Below are 22,813 nucleotides of genomic sequence, written 5' to 3' on the forward strand. Positions count from 1 at the left end.
GCCCTCGATGTATCCAGAGAGGTTCTCACACAGGGTTCCGTTGCCTGATACGATGGGACGTCCGGGTGTGTTGGCTTTGTGTATCTTTGGGAGGCAGTAGAAGTCTCCCACGCGGGGATTACGTGGGATGAGAATGCGTAGGATTAACTGCTTTGTGGATTAACTGCTTTGTGGAGATGCAAAAGTGGCAGTAGAGCTACCTTTAGTGATGCTCCTTCAAACTGAAGTATTATTGCTCTTTCTGCTGTCTCCTGCACTATACAGTGTGAGAGTTTGCTTTTAGTGATTGCACACCAGGAGGGTGCACTGTTGTTGAATAAAAGGAATTGGGCCAACACTGCTGATAAAGTCCTTGCAGACAGGCACTTCCTCACAGTGTGTGTGTGGCACGGCATCCATCCAGAGCTCGGCTGGTTGTTTTGGACACGCAGTGATGTGCTCACTGGGAGGTAGATTCTGAGCACCCTACTGACACAAGCCCAGCAGACAATAGGAGGAGGTCAATGGGGAGAAGCTTTCAAGGTAAGGATCATTGCTAACATTCGTTATTACTAAACAGTCCACCTGTGATCCTGAGGGTGTGAGCTTCATACCGTTTTTAGTAACAAGGACTTTCTGCAGCTGAGAAAAAACCTAACAATTAGTTTAATTACACTAAGAATTAGTTTAAATATTGAAAACGGGTAACAATGATGTCAGTGGACAGTGAGTAATGCAAAGTTCAGTTTCTAGTGTACTAAACTGACCGGGTATTTGCACCATGTTGAAATCCTGCCTGTGGTTCTAACGTCACAGTAAATCCGAAAGTTTGAACTTCTAGTTGAAATTTGACAAAACTCCTCCTTTGTTGCTGAGTGTCATCAGTAAACTGATGCTGGAACAGGATGTGGGCTGGAATGTTTTCACAAGGTTGAACAGAATATGGATTATTTTATTTGCTGAGTAAATACATGTGTTATTTAGTTGGGTGGCTGTTATCTGGCTGATGTGGGAGGCAAAGTCAGGAGAGGGAGAATATTGGTATTTAAAACGCTGCTGGTACAGGACCCAGAGGTCCAGTGAGTGCCCATATCAGAAACACTGGGCTCTAATGTATACCATTTGGAGCATCAAGTTCGTCCTTTGGCTCAGTGTCCAGGTTTAGGAATATCATTGTTGTTGCGGCAGGAGGAAAGGAGAGATTATGTGTCGTCATACATCACCCTCGAAACAGGTCTGGTGGGCAGTCTGTGGAGAGAGAGGCACTCCCTTTGGAGTTCTGGGCACTGCACCTCAGGAAAGATATATTGGCCTTGGAGGGGGTGGTGTGCGGATTCACCAGAATGATACCGGGGCTAAAAGGGTTAAATTATGAGGACAGGTTGCATAGACTAGGCTTGTATTCCCTCGAGTATAGAAGATTAAGGGGTGATCTAATTGAAGCGTTTAAGGTGATTAAAGGATTTGATAGGGTAGATAGGGAGAAACTATTTCCTCTGGTGGGAGAGTCCAGAACAAGGGAACATAACCTTAAAATTAGAGCGAAGTCGTTTACGGGTGTTCTCAGGAAGCACTTCTTCACACAAAGGGGAGTGGAAATCTGGAACTCTCTCCCCCAGAAAGCGGTTGAGTCTGGGGGTCAATTGAAAATTTCAAAACTGAGATTGATAGAATTTTGTTAAGCAAGGGTATTAAGGGTTACAGAACCAAGGCGGATGGATAGAGTTAAGGTACAGATCAGCCACGAGCAAATTGAACTATCTCAGCCCAATCTAATCTAGACCACACTTAGAACTGTGTATGGCTCTGGTCTCCATATTACAAAAAGGCTATAGAGGCACTGGAGAAGGTGCAAAGAAGATTTGCAAGGATGATACCAGAGACAATATAACTATCAGGAAAGACTGAGAAAGGAATGGAAAGATATGCAGATAGGGTGAGATGAAGAGGGGTGGGAGGAGACTTGTATGGAGCATAAACAATGGCATTGACCAGTTGGGCCGAATGACCTGTTTCTGTGCTGTAAATTCTATGTAATTATAGGAAGAATATTAGAGCCATGGAAAGAGGCACAGCCAAGTTTCACTGAATGATGTTAGCAGTGAAAGGCTATAGGTATAAAGAAAAACTTAAAAAGCAGCACTTTATTCATTGGAACTGAGAAGATTAAAGAGAGCTATAATAGAGGTCTACAAAATTATGTCCCATGGAGTGTAGGACAGGGTTACTGCAGTAACACACTGTCCCATGGAGTGTAGGACAGGGTTACTGTAGTAATACACTGTCCCATGGAGTGTAGGGCAGGGTTACTGTAGTAACACACTGTCCCATGGAGTGTAGGACAGGGTTACTGCAGTAACACACTGTCCCATGGAGTGTAGGGCAGGGTTACTACAGTAACACACTTTCCCATGGAGTGTAGGACAGGGTTACTGCAGTAACACACTGTCCCATGGAGTGTAGGACAGGGTTACTGCAGTAACACGTTGTCCCTTGGAGTGTAGGACAGGGTTACTGCAGCAACACACTGTCCCATGGAGTGTAGGACAGGGTTACTGTAGTAACACACTTTCCCATGGAGTGTAGGACAGGGTTACTGCAGTAACACACTTTCCCATGGAGTGTAGGACAGGGTTACTGCAGTAACACACTGTCCCATGGAGTGTAGGACAGGGTTACTGCAGTAATACACTGTCCCATGGAGTGTAGGCAGGGTTACTGCAGTAACACACTGTCCCATGGTGTGTAGGACAGGGTTACTGCAGTAACACACTGTCCCTTGGAGTGTAGGACAGGGTTACTGCAGTAACACACTGTCCCTTGGAGTGTAGGCAGGGTTACTGCAGTAACACACTGTCCCATGGTGTGTAGGACAGGGTTACTGCAGTAACACACTGTCCCATGGTGTGTAGGACAGGGTTACTGCAGTAATACACTGTCCCATGGAGTGTAGGACAGGGTTACTGTAGTAACACACTTTCCCACCTAACTTTGTATCGTCAGCAAACCTGGATACATTACACTCAGTCCCTTCATCTAAGTCATTAATATAGATTGTAAATCGCTGAGGCCCAAGCACTGATCCTTGCGGCACCCCACTAGTTACAACCTGCCAACCCAAAAATGACCCGTTTATCCCTACTCTCTGTTTTCTGTCCATTAACCAACCCTCAATCCATGCTAATATATTACCTCCAATCCCATGAGCCCTAATCTTGTGTAACAGCCTCTTGTGTGGCACCTTATCAAATGCCTTTTGAAAATCTAAATACACTACATCCACTGGTTCCCTCTTATCCACCCTGCTATTTGCACTCTTAAAAAACTCTAATAGATTTGTCAAACACGATTTCCCTTTCATAAAACCGTGTTGACTCTGCCTAATCATATTATGATTTCTTAAGTGCCCTGTTACTACGTCCTTAATAATAGATTCTAGCATTTCCTCTGCTACTGATGTCAGGCTAACTGGCCTATATTCCCCTGTTTTCTCTCTCCCTCCTTTCTTGAATAGCGGGGTTACATCTGTTACCTTCCAATCCGTGGGGACCGTTCTAGAATCTAGGGAATTCTGGAAGATCACAACCAATGCATCCACTATCTCTGCAGCCACCTCTTTTAGAACCCTAGGATGTAGGTCATCAGGTCCAGGGGATTTGTCGGCTTTTAGTCCCATTAATTTTTCTAAAACTTTTTCTTTACTAATCTTAATTACTTTAAGTTCCTCCTCTTATTAGACCCTTGATTCCCCGCTATTTCCGATATGTTTTTTGTGTCTTCTACTGTGAAGAGAGAGAAAAATAATGTTAAAATTGGCATCCATATAATGCCACTTTTCGCCACTCTGTACATCTCCCTGTGAACCAATGACAGGAAGCTGAGAGAAGCCCATCGATCTGTCCTCCCAGCAGAGGACTGATATCACGAGCTGCAAAAACAAAGAGGAATTCCATGATCCTGGACTTCGAGCTGGATGCTCCACCGTGTAAGGATGTTACAGCCTAATAACTGACCCACACTCCATGGGCGAGTGGTCCCATGCTCGGTGCTGGGCTCTTTGAATTACCACAATGCAAGCAACCGGACAAAGTACGACCCGTGTTCAGGCCTGGGAGAGGGGTGAGCCTCTGAAAAACACATCTTGTGACAGAAAGAGCAGACACGCCGTGTTCAGCCCCTGCCCCAATAGAGCTGATCTGTCAGTGTCTGTGTTTAAAACAATGCCCCCTGTTTGTGTCAGTTCCTGCTCCAGGATGTGGCACTTCACCGCCCCGGCACCAAGCCTCCGGGCCACTTCTCTTGATTCCGGATCTTTGCCTGTTATCTAAATAAAACACATTCTTGAGAGGTAACGGCACAGAGTGCTGCATAAAAGAGCAGGATCTTCTTGGGTTTCCCTTGTTTGGATTCACATATCGCCCTGAGCTCAAAGGTTTCATTACCGAGAGAGGGCTGGCAAAATAAACATAGAACAAAGATGAGGGAACACCGAGCTGCTTGCTGATTCACTCCCTCCTCATAGTAAACAGCAGTGAAAATAACGGATAAGAAATTTAGTAAATGCTTCAAGTTGTTGGGAGATCTGCTGCTTGAATTCTCAGACAGAGTCAGGTTGTATTTACAGTGAGCGGTTTGACATTTTTATTGCTTAATTTCCCATTGTATTTCCCTTGCCTTCCCCTGCAGGCTTTCGTCCTCTGCCAAGTGGCACGTTCATGGGTATTTCAATAGACGCTTGTGTGCTGGAATATCCATCAAAAGACAGTGTAATCCACCCCAAGACAGGCAGTGTAATCCACCCCAAGAAAGGCAGTGTAATCCACCCCGAGACAGGCAGTGTAATCCACCCCGAGACAGGCAGTGTAATCCACCCCAAGACAGGCAGTGTAATCCACCCCAAGACAGGCAGTGTAATCCACCCCAAGACAGGCAGTGTAATCCACTCCAAGACAGGCAGTGTAATCCACTCCAAGACAGGCAGTGTAATCCACTCCAAGACAGGCAGTGTAATCCACCCCAAGACAGGCAGTGTAATCCACCCCAAGACAGGCAGTGTAATCCACTCCAAGACATGATGTGGAGATGCCGGTGATGGACTGGGGTTGACAATTGTAAACAATTTTACAACACCAAGTTATAGTCCAGCAATTTTATTTTAAATTCACAAGCTTTCGGAGATTTTCTCCTTCCTCAGGCAAATGTTTCAAGATCTCCTTGAAGCCTACGCATTTATACATATTGAACAATAATACATGGTGTTTACAGACTGCCCCTGCAACTGCCCGTTGCCAAGGCAATCACCGTGTTCAGACAGAGAGGTGTTACCTGCAGAACCTCCGAATACACATTCAACAAAAAAACAAACAGGGAAAAAAAACAGAGAAAAAAAAACACAGAGAGAGGCAGAAACATCCGGAAGGCAGAGAGAGCCAGCAAATGACCCATTATATTAAAAACAGATAACATTTGTTCGCTGGTGGGGTAACGTGTAGCGTGACATGAACCCAAGATCCCGGTTGAGGCCGTCCTCATGGGTGCGGAACTTGGCTATCAATTTCTGCTCGACAATTTTGCGTTGTCGTGTGTCTCGAAGGCCGCCTTGGAGTACGCTTACCCGAAGGTCGGTGGATGAATGTCCATGACTGCTGAAGTGTTCCCCGACTGGGAGGGAACCCTCCTGTTTGGCGATTGTTGCGCGGTGTCCGTTCATCCGTTGTCGCAGCGTCTGCATGGTCTCGCCAATGTACCATGCTCTGGGGCATCCTTTCCTGCAACGTATGAGGTAGACAACGTTGGCTGAGTCACAGGAGTATGAACCATGCACCTGGTGGGTGGTGTCATCTCGTGTGATGGTGGTATCTGTGTCGATGATCTGGCATGTCTTGCAGAGGTTACCGTGGCAGGGTTGTGTGGCGTCGTGGACGCTGTTCTCTTGAAAGCTAGGTAGTTTGCTGCGAACGATGGTCTGTTTGAGGTTGGGTGGCTGTTTAAAGGCGAGTAGTGGAGGTGTGGGGATGGCCATAGCGAGGTGTTTGTCCTCATTGATGACATGTTGAAGGCTGCGGAGAACATGGCGTAGTTTCTCCGCTCCGGGGAAGTACTGGACGACAAAGGGTACTCTGTTGGTTGCGTCCCGTGTTAGTCTCCTGAGGAGGTCTATGCGATTTTTTGCTGTGGCCCGTCGGAACTGTCGATCGATGAGTCGAGCGTCATATCCCGTTCTAGTAAGAACGGGATATGACGCTCGACTCATCGATCGACAGTTCCGACGGGCCACAGCAAAAAATCGCATAGACCTCCTCAGGAGACTAACACGGGACGCAACCAACAGAGTACCCTTTGTCGTCCAGTACTTCCCCGGAGCGGAGAAACTACGCCATGTTCTCCGCAGCCTTCAACATGTCATCAATGAGGACAAACACCTCGCTATGGCCATCCCCACACCTCCACTACTCGCCTTTAAACAGCCACCCAACCTCAAACAGACCATCGTTCGCAGCAAACTACCTAGCTTTCAAGAGAACAGCGTCCACGACGCCACACAACCCTGCCACGGTAACCTCTGCAAGACATGCCAGATCATCGACACAGATACCACCATCACACGAGATGACACCACCCACCAGGTGCATGGTTCATACTCCTGTGACTCAGCCAACGTTGTCTACCTCATACGTTGCAGGAAAGGATGCCCCAGAGCATGGTACATTGGCGAGACCATGCAGACGCTGCGACAACGGATGAACGGACACCGCGCAACAATCGCCAAACAGGAGGGTTCCCTCCCAGTCGGGGAACACTTCAGCAGTCATGGACATTCATCCACCGACCTTCGGGTAAGCGTACTCCAAGGCGGCCTTCGAGACACACGACAACGCAAAATTGTCGAGCAGAAATTGATAGCCAAGTTCCGCACCCATGAGGACGGCCTCAACCGGGATCTTGGGTTCATGTCACGCTACACGTTACCCCACCAGCGAACAAATGTTATCTGTTTTTAATATAATGGGTCATTTGCTGGCTCTCTCTGCCTTCCGGATGTTTCTGCCTCTCTCTGTGTTTTTTTTTCTCTGTTTTTTTTCCCTGTTTGTTTTTTTGTTGAATGTGTATTCGGAGGTTCTGCAGGTAACACCTCTCTGTCTGAACACGGTGATTGCCTTGGCAACGGGCAGTTGCAGGGGCAGTCTGTAAACACCATGTATTATTGTTCAATATGTATAAATGCGTAGGCTTCAAGGAGATCTTGAAACATTTGCCTGAGGAAGGAGAAAATCTCCGAAAGCTTGTGAATTTAAAATAAAATTGCTGGACTATAACTTGGTGTTGTAAAATTGTTTACACTCCAAGACAGGCAGTGTAATCCACCCCAAGAAAGGCAGTGTAATCCACTCCAAGACAGGCAGTGTAATCCACTCCAAGACAGGCAGTGTAATCCACCCCAAGAAAGGCAGTGTAATCCACCCCAAGAAAGGCAGTGTAATCCACCCCAAGAAAGGCAGTGTAATCCACTCCAAGACAGGCAGTGTAATCCACCCCAAGAAAGGCAGTGTAATCCACCCCAAGACAGGCAGTGTAATCCACCCCAAGACAGGCAGTGTAATCCACCCCAAGACAGGCAGTGTAATCCACCCCAAGACAGGCAGTGTAATCCACCCCAAGAAAGGCAGTGTAATCCACCCCAAGACAGGCAGTGTAATCCACTCCAAGAAAGGCAGTGTAATCCACTCCAAGAAAGGCAGTGTAATCCACCCCAAGAAAGGCAGAGAGTCTAACCACCTCCCCTTGACATTCAACGGCATTACCATCGCCGAATCCCCCTCCATCAACATCCTCCGGGTCACCATTGACCACAAACTTAACTGGACCAACCATATAAATACTGTGGCTACAAGAGCAGGTCAGAGGCTGGGTATTCTGCGGCGAGTGACTCACCTCCTGACTCCCCAAAGCCTTTCCACCATCTATAATCTTAGAATAAGGGGCTGCTCTTTCAAAACTGAGATGAGGAGAAACTTCTTCACTCAGAGGGTAGTAGGTCTGTGGAATTTGCTGCCCCAGGAAGCTGTGGAAGCTACATCATTAAATAAATTTAAAACAGAAATAGACAGTTTCCTCGAAGTAAAGGGAATTAGGGGTTACGGGGAGCGGGCAGGAAATTGGACATGAAGCTGAGTTCGGATCGGTCAAGGCCCTGTGGGTGGCGGAGAGGGCCCAGGGGCTGAGTGGCCGGGTCTTGCTCCTACTTCTTGTGTTCTTTAGGTTTGAGGTTAGGATCAGATCAGCCATGATCTTATTGAATGGCGGAGCAGGCTCGAGGGGCCGATTGGCCTACACCTGCTCCTATTTCTTATGTTCTTAAGACACAAGTCAGGAGTGTGATGGAATACTCTCCACTTGCCTGGATGAGAAGCTTGACACCATCCAGGACAAAGCAGCCCGCTTGATTGGCACCCCATCCACCACCCTAAACATTCACTCCCTTCACCACCGGCGCACTGTGGCTGCAGTGTGTACCATCCACAGGATGCACTGCAGCAACTCGCCAAGGCTACTTCGACAGCACCTCCCAAACCCGCGACCTCTACCACCTAGAAGGACAAGAGCAGCAGGTACATGGGAACAACACCACCTGCACGTTCCCCTCCAAGTCACACACCATCCCGACTTGGAAATATATCGCCGTTCCTTCATTGTCGCTGGGTCAAAATCCTGGAACTCCTTTCCTAACAGCACTGTGGGAGAACCTTCACCACATGGACTGCAGCGGTTCCAGAAGGCAGCTCATCACCACCTTCTCAAGGGCAATTAGGGATGGGCAATAAATGCCAGCCTCGCCAGCGATGCCCACATCCCATAAACGAATAAAACAAAAAAAAATCCACCTCAAGAAAGGCAGTGTAATCCACCCCGAGAAAGGCAGTGTAATCCACCCCGAGAAAGGCAGTGTAATCCACCCCGAGAAAGGCAGTGTAATCCACCCCAAATGTAAGGAATCTTACAACACCAGGTTATAGTCCAACAGTTTTATTTGAAAATCACAAGCTTTCGGAGGCTTTCTCCTTCGTGACATAGAGTCATAGAGTCATAGAGTTATACAGCACGGATAGAGGCCCTTCGGCCCATCGTGTCCGCGCCGGCCATCAAGCCCTGTCTACTCTAATCCCATATTCCAGCATTTGGTCCGTAGCCTTGTATGCTATGGCATTTCAAGTGCTCATCCAAATGCTTCTTGAATGTTGTGAGGGTTCCTGCCTCCACAACCCTTTCAGGCAGTGAGTTCCAGACTCCAACCACCCTCTGGGTGAAAAAGTTCTTTCTCAAATCCCCTCTAAACCTCCCGCCTTTTACCTTGAATCTATGTCCCCTTGTTATAGAACCATCAATGAAGGGAAAAAGCTCCTTAGTATCCATCCTATCTGTGCCCCTCATAATTTTGTACACCTCAATCATGTCCCCCCTCAGCCTCCTCTGCTCCAAGGAAAACAAACCAGTCTCTCTTCATAGCTGAAGCGCTCCAGCCCTGGTAACATCCTGGTGAATCTCCTCTGCACCCTCTCCAAAGCGATCACATCCTTCCTGTAGTGTTGCGACCAGAACTGCACACAGTACTCCAGCTGTGGCCTAACCAGTGTTTTATACAGCTCCATCATAACCTCCTTGCTCTTATATTCTATGCCTCGGCTAATAAAGGCAAGTATCCCATATGCCTTCTTTACCACCTTATCTACCTGTTCCGCCGCCTTCAGGGATCTGTGAACTTGCACACCAAGATCCCTCTGACCCTCTGTCTTGCCTAGGGTCCTCCCATTCATTGTGTATTCCCTTGCCTTGTTAGTCCCTCCAAAGTGCATCACCTCGCACTTTTCCGGGTTAAATTCCATTTGCCACTGTTCCGCCCATCTGACCAACCCATCTATATCGTCCTGCAGACTGAGGCTATCCTCCTCGCTATTTACCACCCTACCAATTTTTGTATCATCAGCGAACTAACTGATCATACCTTTTACATTCATATCCAAGTCATTAATGTAGACCACAAACAGCAAGGGACCCAGCACCGATCCCTGTGGTACCCCACTGGCCACAGGCTTCCAGTCACAAAAACAACCTTCGACCATCACCCTCTGCCTTCTGCCACTAAGCCAGTTTTGTATCCAAAGTGCCAAGGCACCCTGGATTCCATGGGCTCGTACCTTCTTGACCAGTCTCCTGTGGGGGACTTTATCGAAGGCCTTACTGAAATCCATGTATACCACATCCACTGCGTTACCCTCATCCACACGCCTAGTCACCCCCTCAAAAAATTCAATCAAATTAGTCAGACATGATCTTCCCTTGACAAAGCCATGTTGACTATCCCTGATTAATCCTTGCTTCTCCAAGTGGAGACTAATTTTGTCCTTCAGAATTTTTTCCAATAATTTTCCTACCACTGATGTTAGGCTCACTGGCCTGTAGTTCCCCGGTTTTTCCCTACTCCCCTTCTTGAATAATGGTACTACATTAGCGGTTCTCCAGTCCTCTGGCACATCCCCTGTGGCCAGAGAGGTTCTGAATATATGTGTTAGAGCCCCCGCAATCTCCTCCTTTGCCTCACACAGTAGCCTGGGATACATTTCGTCCGGGCCTGGGGATTTATCCATTTTTAGGCCTGCTAAAACCGCCAATACCTCCTCCCGCTCGATGTTAATATGTTCGAGTATATCACAGTCCCCCTGCCGTATTTCTATGTCTACATCGTCCTTCTCCATAGTGAAAACAGATGCGAAAAATTCATTTAGAACCCCTCCTACATCTGCCGGCTCCACACACACATTGCCATTTTTGTCCCTAATGGGCCCTATTTTTTCCCTAGTCATCCTCTTACCCTTAATATACTTATAAAACATCTTAGGATTTTCCTTTATTTTGCTCGCCAGTGTTATTTCATGGCCCCTCCTTGATCTCCTAATTTCTTTTTTAAGTATCCCCCTGCACTTTTTGTACTCCTCTAGGGCTTCCTCCATCTTTAGCCTTTTGTATCTGCCAAAAGCCCTCCTTTTTTTCCTAATCCATTCTCGTATATCCCCTGACATGCAAGGTTCCCTGGAGTTCTTGGAACCACCCTTGACCTTTACGGGAACATGTTGCCATTGTATGGTCTCAATCTCCCTTCTGAAAGACTCCTATTGCTCCGATGCGGATTTTCCTACAAGCAGCTGATCCCAGTCCATTTTGGCCAGATCCTGCCTTATCCTATTAAAATCGGCCTTCCCCCAATTTAGAACCTTTATTTCCGGCCCCTCCCTATCCTTTTCCATGACCACCTTAAATCTCACCGAATTATGGTCACTGTCACCAAAGTGCTCACCTACTAGCACTTCTTCCACTTGGCCAGCCACATTCCCTAGAATTAGGTCCAGTACCGCCCCCTCTCTTGTAGGACTTTCTACATGCTGGCTCAAAAAGCTCTCCTGGATGCACGTTAAGAATTTTGTACCCTCTAAGCCTTTTACACTCTGAGTATCCCAGTTAATATTGGGGAAGTTGAAATCCCCCACTATTATCACCCTATTATTTGCACAATTTTCTGAGATTTGCCTACATATCTGTTCCTCTATCTCCCCCTGACTGTTTGGGGGCCTATAGTACACTCCCATCAAAGTGCTTGCCCCCTTTTTGTTTTTAAGCTCCACCCATATGGCCTCATTAGAGGAACCTGCTAATATATCATCCCTCCTTATGGCAGTAATTGATTCTTTAATTAATATTGCGACCCCCCCCTCCTTTTATACCTCCCCCTCTGTCTCGCCTGAAGATTCTGTACCCCGGAATATTGAGCTGCCAGTCTTGCCCCTCCCTCAACCATGTCTCTGTGACAGCAACAATATCATACTCCCATGTGTTTATCAACACCTTCAGTTCATCCACCTTATTCGCAAGACTCCTTGCATTAAAATAGATGCCATCCAGCCTTGCCCTCACATATTTGCCCTGTCTTCCAAGCTGACTTGTTTTTTTCTCTATATTTGGCTGCACATCACCCCCTATTGTAGCTCCACTCTGTATACCATCCCCCTGCCAAGTTAGTTTAAACCCCCCCCCAACAGTGCTAGCAAACCTCCCCGCAAGGATATTTGTCCCGCTCTGGTTCAGGTGCAACCCGTCCGACTTGTACAAGTCCCACCTTCCCCAGAAGCAGGCCCAGTGATCCAGGAAACTGAAACCCTCCCTCCTGCACCAACTCTTTAGCCACGCATTCATCTGTTCTATCCTCCTATTTCTATACTCACTAGCCCGTGACACTGGGAGTAATCCAGAGATTACAACCTTTGAGGTCCTGCTCTTTAATCTGCTACCTCGCTCCCTAAATTCTTGATGCAGGACCTCATCTCCCTTCCTACCTATGTCGTTGGTCCCAATGTGGACCACGACCTCTGCCTGCTCACCCTCCCCCTTGAGAATGCCCTGTAGCCGCTCAGTGACATCCATGACCCTGGCACCAGGGAGGCAACAAACCATCCTGGAGTCACGTTTACGGCCACAGAAACGCCTGTCTGTTCCCCTTACGAGAGAATTCCCTACCACTATAGCTCTTCCACTCTTTTTCCTCCCAGCCTGTGCAGCAGAGCTACCCCTGGTGCCAGGAAGTTGGCTGCTGCTGCCTTCCCCTGATAAGTCATCCCCCTCAACAATATCCAAAGCGGTATATTTGTTTGAGAGGGGGACGGCCACAGGGGACCCCTGCACTGCCTGCCTGCTCCTCTTACTCTGCCTGGTGGTCACCCAATTACTTCCTGCCTGTACAACCTTTACCTGCGGTGTGACCATCTCACTAAACGTGCTATCCACGACGTTCTCAGCATTGCGAATGCTCCTTAATGAATCCATCCGCAGCTCCAGTGCCGCAATGCGGTTTGTTATTAGCTGCAGCTGGATACATTTCCCGCACACATGGTCGTCAGGGACACCGGAAGGGTCCCTGATTTCCCACATAGAGCAGGAAGAGCATAACACGGGGCTGGGCTGTCCTAACATGACTTACCCTTTAACTAATTAATTCAAATTAAATGAATCCCACCAATTTCACTTCAATTAAAAGGTATACTCAAGGGCCCTTGCTGAACAGCAGTCCCCCACGACACAACAGAGACCCGAGAATCCACAAACTCTAACCTTAGACAAATTCAGCAGGAAAATACTCACCAGCCAATCACTTACCTCTTCCTTGGTGATGTCCCACTTGGATTACTTTTTGCTTCTTATTTATCTTAGGTCCAGGAGTTAAGTCCCTGTGATGTCGCACAGTAGTTGTCTCTTGGTGCAGGTCTGCTGCTGCTTTTATTCCACAATCTCAGTCTTCTACTCTCAGGTCCACTACCGCTCTGCAGGAAAAGTTTGGAAAAGCAAGGCAAAGCAGCACCTCCTTCCCCCACTTCACCAAACTCCCACACTTACCGAACTCTCAGCACACTGTGTATATCCACACACTGCCTGTCTCGGGGTGGATTACACTGCCTGTCTCGGGGTGGATTACACTGCCTTTCTTAGAGTAGATTACACTGCCTGTCTCGGGGTGGATTACACTGCCCTTCTTGGGGTGGATTACACTGCCTGTCTCGGGGTGGATTACACTGCCCTTCTTGGGGTGGATTACACTGCCTGTCTCGGGGTGGATTACACTGCCTGTCTTGGAGTGGATTACACTGCCTGTCTTGGAGTGGATTACACTGCCTGTCTTGGGGTGGATTACACTGCCTGTCTTGGGGTGGATTACACTGCCTGTCTTGGGGTGGATTACACTGCCTGTCTTGGGGTGGATTACACTGCCTGTCTTGGGGTGGATTACACTGCCTGTCTTGGGGTGGATTACACTGCCTGTCTTGGGGTGGATTACACTGCCTTTCTTGGGGTGGATTACACTGCCTGTCTTGGGGTGGATTACACTGCCTGTCTCGGGGTGGATTACACTGCCTGTCTTGGGGTGGATTACACTGCCTTTCTTGGGGTGGATTACACTGCCTGTCTTGGGGTGGATTACACTGCCTGTCTCGGGGTGGATTACACTGCCTGTCTCGGGGTGGATTACACTGCCTGTCTTGGGGTGGATTACACTGCCTGTCTTGGGGTGGATTACACTGCCTGTCTCGGGGTGGATTACACTGCCTTTCTCGGGGTGGATTACACTGCCTTTCTCGGGGTGGATTACACTGCCTGTCTTGGGGTGGATTACTGCTTTTCCGCAGCTCCAGTGCCGCAATGCGGTTTGTCAGTAGCTGCAGCGGGATACATTTCCCGCACACATGGTCGCCAGGGACCCTTCGGTGTACTGACAAACCGCATTGCGGCACTGGAGCTGCGGATGGATTCATGGAGAAAGCCTCCGAAAGCTTGTGACTTTCAAATAAAATTGTTGGACTATAACCTGGTGTTGTAAGATTCCTTACATTTGTCCACCCCAGTCCATCACCGGCATTTCCACATCTAATCCACCCCAAGACAGGCAGTGTAATCCACCCCAAGAAAGGCAGTGTAATCCACCCCAAGACAGGCAGTGTAATCCACCCCAAGAAAGGCAGTGTAATCCACCCCAAGAAATGCAGTGTAATCCACCCCAAGAAATGCAGTGTAATCCACTCCAAGACAGGCAGTGTAATCCACCCCAAGACAGGCAGTGTAATCCACTCCAAGAAAGGCAGTGTAATCCACCCCAAGAAAGGCAGTGTAATCCACTCTAAGAAAGGCAGTGTAATCCACTCTAAGAAAGGCAGTGTAATCCACTCTAAGAAAGGCAGTGTAATCCACTCCAAGACAGGCAGTGTAATCCACCCCAAGAAAGGCAGTGTAATCCACTCTAAGAAAGGCAGTGTAATCCACTCTAAGAAAGGCAGTGTAATCCACTCTAAGAAAGGCAGTGTAATCCACTCCAAGACAGGCAGTGTAATCCACCCCAAGAAAGGCAGTGTAATCCACCCCGAGAAAGGCAGTGTAATCCACTCCAAGACAGGCAGTGTAATCCACCCCAAGACAGGCAGTGTAATCCACTCTAAGAAAGGCAGTGTAATCCACCCCAAGAAAGGCAGTGTAATCCACCCCAAGAAAGGCAGTGTAATCCACCCCGAGAAAGGCAGTGTAATCCACTCCAAGACAGGCAGTGTAATCCACTCCAAGACAGGCAGTGTAATCCACCCCAAGAAAGGCAGTGTAATCCACCCCGAGAAAGGCAGTGTAATCCACTCCAAGACAGGCAGTGTAATCCACCCCAAGACAGGCAGTGTAATCCACTCTAAGAAAGGCAGTGTAATCCACCCCAAGAAAGGCAGTGTAATCCACCCCAAGAAAGGCAGTGTAATCCACCCCGAGAAAGGCAGTGTAATCCACTCCAAGACAGGCAGTGTAATCCACCCCAAGACAGGCAGTGTAATCCACTCTAAGAAAGGCAGTGTAATCCACTCTAAGAAAGGCAGTGTAATCCACCCCAAGAAAGGCAGTGTAATCCACCCCGAGAAAGGCAGTGTAATCCACCCCAAGACAGGCAGTGTAATCCACTCTAAGAAAGGCAGTGTAATCCACCCCGAGAAAGGCAGTGTAATCCACTCCAAGACAGGCAGTGTAATCCACCCCAAGAAGGGCAGTGTAATCCACTCCAAGACAGGCAGTGTAATCCACTCCAAGACAGGCAGTGTAATCCACCCCGAGAAAGGCAGTGTAATCCACTCCAAGACAGGCAGTGTAATCCACTCTAAGAAAGGCAGTGTAATCCACCCCAAGACAGGCGGTGTAATCCACCCCAAGAAAGGCAGTGTAATCCACCCCAAGAAGGGCAGTGTAATCCACCCCAAGAAAGGCAGTGTAATCCACCCCGAGAAAGGCAGTGTAATCCACCCCGAGAAAGGCAGTGTAATCCACCCCAAGAAGGGCAGTGTAATCCACCCCGAGAAAGGCAGTGTAATCCACCCCGAGAAAGGCAGTGTAATCCACCCCAAGACAGGCAGTGTAATCCACCCCAAGAAAGGCAGTGTAATCCACTCTAAGAAAGGCAGTGTAATCCACTCCAAGACAGGCAGTGTAATCCACTCTAAGAAAGGCAGTGTAATCCACCCCAAGAAAGGCAGTGTAATCCACCCCAAGAAAGGCAGTGTAATCCACCCCAAGAAAGGCAGTGTAATCCACTCTAAGAAAGGCAGTGTAATCCACTCCAAGACAGGCAGTGTAATCCACTCTAAGAAAGGCAGTGTAATCCACCCCAAGAAAGGCAGTGTAATCCACCCCAAGAAAGGCAGTGTAATCCACCCCGAGAAAGGCAGTGTAATCCACCCCAAGAAGGGCAGTGTAATCCACCCCGAGAAAGGCAGTGTAATCCACCCCAAGACAGGCAGTGTAATCCACCCCAAGAAAGGCAGTGTAATCCACCCCAAGACAGGCAGTGTAATCCACCCCAAGAAAGGCAGTGTAATCCACTCCAAGACAGGCAGTGTAATCCACTCCAAGACAGGCAGTGTAATCCACCCCGAGAAGGGCAGTGTAATCCACCCCAAGAAAGGCAGTGTAATCCACCCCAAGAAAGGCAGTGTAATCCACCCCGAGAAAGGCAGTGTAATCCACCCCAAGACAGGCAGTGTAATCCACCCCAAGAAAGGCAGTGTAATCCACTCCAAGACAGGCAGTGTAATCCACTCCAAGACAGGCAGTGTAATCCACCCCGAGAAGGGCAGTGTAATCCACCCCAAGAAAGGCAGTGTAATCCACCCCAAGAAAGGCAGTGTAATCCACCCCAAGACAGGCAGTGTAATCCATCCCGAGAAGGGCAGTGTAATCCACTCCAAGACAGGCAGTGTAATCCACCCCAAGAAGGGCAGTGTAATCCACTCCAAGACAGGCAGTGTAATCCACCCCAAGAAAGGCAGTGTAATCCACCCCAAGAAGGGCAGTGTAATCCACCCCAAGAAAGGCAGTGTAATCCACTCCAAGACAGGCAGTGTAATCCACCCCAAGAAGGGCAGTGTAATCCACTCCAAGACAGGCAGTGTAATCCACCCCAAGAAAGGCAGGTTGCTCCAAACTCACACTGTAGCTCCCTTCTCCATCTTTTTGCAGAGAACTAAACGTTGAGATGGGAGCGCTATGCACAGAGTGTGTTTAGCTCCAAAAACAGATAGAGAAGGCCAGTGGCCCTTCTCAGTGGGACTGTCTCAAGGTTGCAGGGCAGAGTGCTGGGGGTGAAAGGTGAATGTGACTCTACAGCGCCCCCTGCTGAGAGGGCCAGCAGCGCTGTGTGTCTGACTCATTTCGGGAGGATCAGCTGTTTCTGTCAACTGGGCTTCGATGGGCACATCTATTTAAATGAGGAGCTGCTCTTGGGCTGTCTGAATTTGGGAAACAGGTCAGGGGCTGAACACACGCCCACCCGAGTCCGCATTCAGTTCTCAATGGGTCTGTGGATTAATCCGATTGTTGACTGTCCACTTGTGTATACCTCTCACCATGAGCATAGGGCCTCATGAATTCTGCATTTGATTTTGTATTCTTTCTGTATTTCTTGATATACTAGCACATTAAATCTGTTGCTACACACCAATAAACATTCTCTGCAATTATATTACTGTTTTCCTTGAGATAGTTGACACTGTGTTTTGGAATCGAGGAGAGGGAAGTGACCACTTGGCATGATTTTATATTTCCGGATGGCCCCAGGTGTGTGTCAATATTTCCGGGGGTCCCGAGGTGTGTGTCAATATTTCCGGGTGGCCCCAGGTGTGTGTCAATATTTCCGGGGGTCCCCAGGTGTGTGTCAATATTTCCGGGGGTCCCCAGGTGTGTGTCAATATTTCCGGGTGGCCCCAGGTGTGTGTCAATATTTCCAGGGGTCCCCAGGTGTGTGTCAATATTTCCAGGGGTCCCCAGGTGTGTGTCAATATTTCCGGGGGTCTCCAGGTGCGTGTCAATATTTCCGGGGGTCTCCAGGTGCGTGTCAATATTTCCGGGGGTCCCCAGGTGTGTGTCAATATTTCCGGGGGTCCCCAGGTGTGTGTCAATATTTCCGGGGGTCCCCAGGTGCGTGTCAATATTTCCGGGGGTCCCCAGGTGCGTGTCAATATTTCCGGGGGTCCCCAGGTGTGTGTCAATATTTCCGGGTGGCCCCCAGGTGCGTGTCAATATTTCCGGGTGGCCCCAGGTGCGTGTCAATATTTCCGGGTGGCTCCAGGTGTGTGTCAATATTTCCGGGTGGCCCCAGGTGTGTGCCAATATTTCCGGGTGGCCCCAGGTGTGTGTCAATATTTCCGGGTGGCTCCAGGTGTGTGTCAATATTTCCGGGTGGCCCCAGGTGTGTGTCAATATTTCCGGGTGGCTCCAGGTGTGTGTCAATATTTCCGGGTGGCCCCAGGTGTGTGTCAATATTTCCGGGGGTCCCCAGGTGTGTCTCAATATTTCCGGGTGGCCCCAGGTGCGTGTCAATATTTCCGGGTGGCTCCAGGTGTGTGTCAATATTTCCGGGGGTCCCCAGGTGTGTGTCAATATTTCCGGGGGTCCCCAGGTGCGTGTCAATATTTCCGGGGGTCCCCAGGTGTGTGTCAATATTTCCGGGTGGCCCCCAGGTGTGTGTCAATATTTCCGGGTGGCTCCAGGTGTGTGTCAATATTTCCGGGTGGCCCCAGGTGTGTGTCAATATTTCCGGGGGTCCCCAGGTGTGTGTCAATATTTCCGGGTGGCCCCAGGTGCGTGTCAATATTTCCGGGGGTCCCCAGGTGCGTGTCAATATTTCCGGGGGTCCCCAGGTGTGTGTCAATATTTCCGGGGGTCCCCAGGTGTGTGTCAATATTTCCGGGTGGCCCCAGGTGCGTGTCAATATTTCCGGGTGGCTCCAGGTGTGTGTCAATATTTCCGGGTGGCCCCAGGTGTGTGTCAATATTTCCGGGTGGCCCCAGGTGTGTGTCAATATTTCCGGGTGGCTCCAGGTGTGTGTCAATATTTCCGGGTGGCCCCAGGTGTGTGTCAATATTTCCGGGGGTCCCCAGGTGTGTCTCAATATTTCCGGGTGGCCCCAGGTGCGTGTCAATATTTCCGGGTGGCTCCAGGTGTGTGTCAATATTTCCGGGTGGCCCCAGGTGTGTGTCAATATTTCCGGGGGTCCCCAGGTGTGTGTCAATATTTCCGGGGGTCCCCAGGTGTGTGTCAATATTTCCGGGGGTCCCCAGGTGCGTGTCAATATTTCCGGGGGTCCCCAGGTGTGTGTCAATATTTCCGGGTGGCCCCCAGGTGCGTGTCAATATTTCCGGGTGGCTCCAGGTGTGTGTCAATATTTCCGGGTGGCCCCAGGTGTGTGTCAATATTTCCGGGTGGCTCCAGGTGTGTGTCAATATTTCCGGGTGGCCCCAGGTGTGTGTCAATATTTCCGGGGGTCCCCAGGTGTGTCTCAATATTTCCGGGTGGCCCCAGGTGCGTGTCAATATTTCCGGGTGGCTCCAGGTGTGTGTCAATATTTCCGGGGGTCCCCAGGTGTGTGTCAATATTTCCGGGGGTCCCCAGGTGTGTGTCAATATTCCCGGGGGTCCCCAGGTGCGTGTCAATATTTCCGGGGGTCCCCAGGTGCGTGTCAATATTTCCGGGGGTCCCCAGGTGTGTGTCAATATTTCCGGGGGTCCCCAGGTGCGTGTCAATATTTCCGGGGGTCCCCAGGTGTGTGTCAATATTTCCGGGGGTCCCCAGGTGTGTGTCAATATTTCCGGGGGTCCCCAGGTGTGTGTCAATATTTCCGGGGGTCCCCAGGTGTGTGTCAATATTTCCGGGTGGCCCCAGGTGTGTCTCAATATTTCCGGGGGTCCCCAGGTGTGTGTCAATATTTCCGGGTGGCCCCAGGTGTGTGTCAATATTTCCGGGGGTCCCCAGGTGTGTGTCAATATTTCCGGGGGTCTCCAGGTGTGTGTCATTATTTCCGGGGGTCCCCAGGTGTGTGTCAATATTTCCGGGGGTCCCCAGGTGTGTGTCAATATTTCCGGGGGTCCCCAGGTGTGTGTCAATTTTTGAACAGAAATGTGAAATCCAACAGTGTAAACCTACCTCACCTGCCCTGATATCTCCTCATGTGGCTCGGTGTCAAATCTTTGTCTGATTTACGCTCCTGTGAAGCACCTTGGGACATTTTACTATGTCAAGGGCGCTCTATAAACGCAATTTGTTGCTTCGGAATTCAAAATTCTGTGGGGTTTTGATAAGGTAAGGGTGGGGGTTGTGGTAGGAAACTATTTCCCACTGATTGGTGAGTTGGTAACTAGAGGGCGTCAGATTAAGGGCATCAGTAGAAAAATGAAGGGAGAGGTAGGGAGAAAGTTTTTAAGTTAGAGGGTTGTTAGGACATGGAATGGCCAAACAGAGCGATAGCAGAATCCATAACAGTTTTTAAAAGGGAAGCAGACAAATATTTGACAAAGAATCCTTTTAAAGGCCATGAGGCAAAGAGTAGAGCAATGGGATTAGGTGGAGAGCTCTTTCAGAGAGCCGGCACAGGCGCGACGGGCCAAATGGCCTCCTTCTATGCTGTAAAGTTCTAAATAGCTTGACAACGGTTTCCACAAGCAGTCTGCATCTCCCCAGGTGAAATCTGCACTCGTACAGTACTGCTGTACTGATATAACACAGCCCAGGTCTAATGATGAATGCTGATCACAGTAAATTGCTTGCTGGAGCGGGCACAGGATGTTCACTACATCTCCTGCCAATTCTGAACATTAGACCACTTTGTGGAGGCTAAGCCACTGGCCAGAGTTACTGATAGTTAAAACCACCCACAAGAGCAGAAGCCCAGACAAAATACTATACTGCACAAATGGTCATTTACCAATTCACCCGGGATGTCTGCATGGAGAGTCTCGCTCCTCCTGGCAAACGTTTGAAATGACCCAGGGCCAGAAATCCCAGGAGCCGGGATGTAACATGACGGGTGGAATTTGGGGCAGAACCTGGACCAGGCAGGGCTCTGCCCTTTATCAGACCCATCCGAGATCCTGGGACAAGTGGGTATCAAAGTCCACTTTAAATGAGGGAATTGCAGCATATGACGTATTTCCCTCATGAATGCCTTTAGCAACGCCAGGGCACAGTCGCCATTGAGGCCCTGGCATCTAACATGGTTAGGGCGGTGGGGAGAGGGGGAGATTTCAATTGAAAGGCCGGATTCAGACCTGCAATTGATCATCGAGCATTGATGAAACTGGTGGAAATATGAAACCAGGAACTTGAAGAAAAACCAACATCTCCCCTTCGCCCCTCAGATATTGATTCGTTTTGGATTGCTCCAGCAAAGAGCTTGTACCGATTGATGGATTGAATGGCCTCTTTCTGTGCTGTAAGCTTTCTATGGTTCTTAATAAACAGCCGTGTACTCCTACAGACAGCCTCTTCCTGTCTGCCATCCCAGAGACAGCTGCCAGATGTCATTTCTAATACTGAGTTACCCTGTATAAAACCAAAAGAAATAAAGGCTTGCATTTCTATGGCACCTTTCACGTCATCTCAAAGCTCTTCACAGCCAATGAAATACTTTTGTGAAGGGTAGTCACTGTTGTAATGTAGGAAATGTGGCAACCTAATCGTACACAGCAAGATCCCACAAACTACAATGTGATAATGACCAGATAATCAGTTTTACTGAGGTTGGTTGAGAGATAAATATTGGTCAGGACACCAAAAAAAAACAGTAGCCTGGGAATAAATGATACAAATACCAACAACTGCTCGTCTTCGAAATAGTGCCATGGGATCATTTATGTCCACTTCAGAGGGTAGACAGAACCCTCAGTTTAACATCTCAAAAGGCAGCATCTCTGACAGTGCAGTACTCCCTCAGTACTGCACTGGTGTGTTAGCCCTCAAGTATCTGCTTAGGTCTTTGGAGTGGGACTTGAACCCTAGACCTATCTAAACTCAGAGGCAAGAGTGCTACCAACTGTGCCACAGCTGACACCAAGAAAATCCAATGTTCGCCACAGTGATTCGCAGGGATAGAAGGGAGAAGAGGGAAGAGGAATTCACTACCTTTGTGAATAATTCAGATTAAAGCATTAGTGAAAGGTCAGCACATTATTACTTGTGCTCAAGGTCTGGCGGCAGGCTGTGCAAACACCACATGGTGCTGTGACTCTGGTTTGCAAATTAATCTACATTTGCAAAACTCAGGCACTTACATTGCCTTTTGATGTGGATGATTGTCGGTATTTGCATCATTTATTCCCAGGCCACTGTTTTTTTTGTGCTGTATATTCAAATGGTTTGAGCTAAAGCATTTAGCACGCGACTTTGTGCTGATACACTTATACAAGATTACTATCCAGGAGCACATTGATCAGAGAGGTTCACTGACTGTCTCCCAGAATGGCGTGGATCTCTCCTCTACTGCCATCTCTTGACTCCTCTGACTTAAGCGTAGTCTAAGGTTCCCCATCGACATTTAGAAGAATTTGCATCCAGAGAAATAAGGAGCTGAAAACCAGGATTATGTGGATGGATTGCAGTGGCCAGGTTTTGGTTCGAAGCAGCAAAGATCTATGGGCAGATGACAAGTTAGCTGCAAGTTCACTCATTTCAGTGTGTAAGTATTAATTTTGTTCATATCTTTAGAAAAAACTAACACTTCATCAACCATATTTGTCCATTCGTTCCATGTTAAGGCTTGTCAATTGTATGTTCATGCCTCTGAATGTGAGTTTCCATAAGGAATCAAGGCCATGTGAAGAACGTAAATAACTTTTTTCTAACAGTTTAGGAAATTGCAGGGAAATCTCGGGAAATCATAGGGATATCGCGAGACATTGTAGAGATATCTCAGGACATTGTAGGGATATCTCAGGACATTGTAGGG

At 48.6% G+C, this 22,813-nt stretch overlaps 1 protein-coding gene across 2 annotated transcripts in view; it reads left to right on the forward strand.

Moving 5' to 3' along the window:
• The first annotated feature begins 312 nt into the window (after window positions 1-312).
• LOC137331673 (anoctamin-7-like) overlaps window positions 313-22,813 on the forward strand; it is a 233,687-nt gene continuing 211,186 nt past the window's right edge. The window contains exon 1 of one of the 2 annotated variants that reach the window (XM_067995621.1): window positions 313-522. The gene's annotated coding sequence lies outside the window, so the exon portion shown is untranslated. Of the gene's footprint in view, window positions 523-22,450; window positions 22,544-22,813 lie in introns of those variants that run through there. The other variant, XM_067995623.1, reaches the window with a different exon arrangement.

The sequence above is a fragment of the Heptranchias perlo genome, chromosome 13, assembly GCF_035084215.1.
Source record: "Heptranchias perlo isolate sHepPer1 chromosome 13, sHepPer1.hap1, whole genome shotgun sequence".
In the NCBI taxonomy this organism is placed as follows: Eukaryota; Metazoa; Chordata; class Chondrichthyes; order Hexanchiformes; family Hexanchidae; genus Heptranchias; species Heptranchias perlo.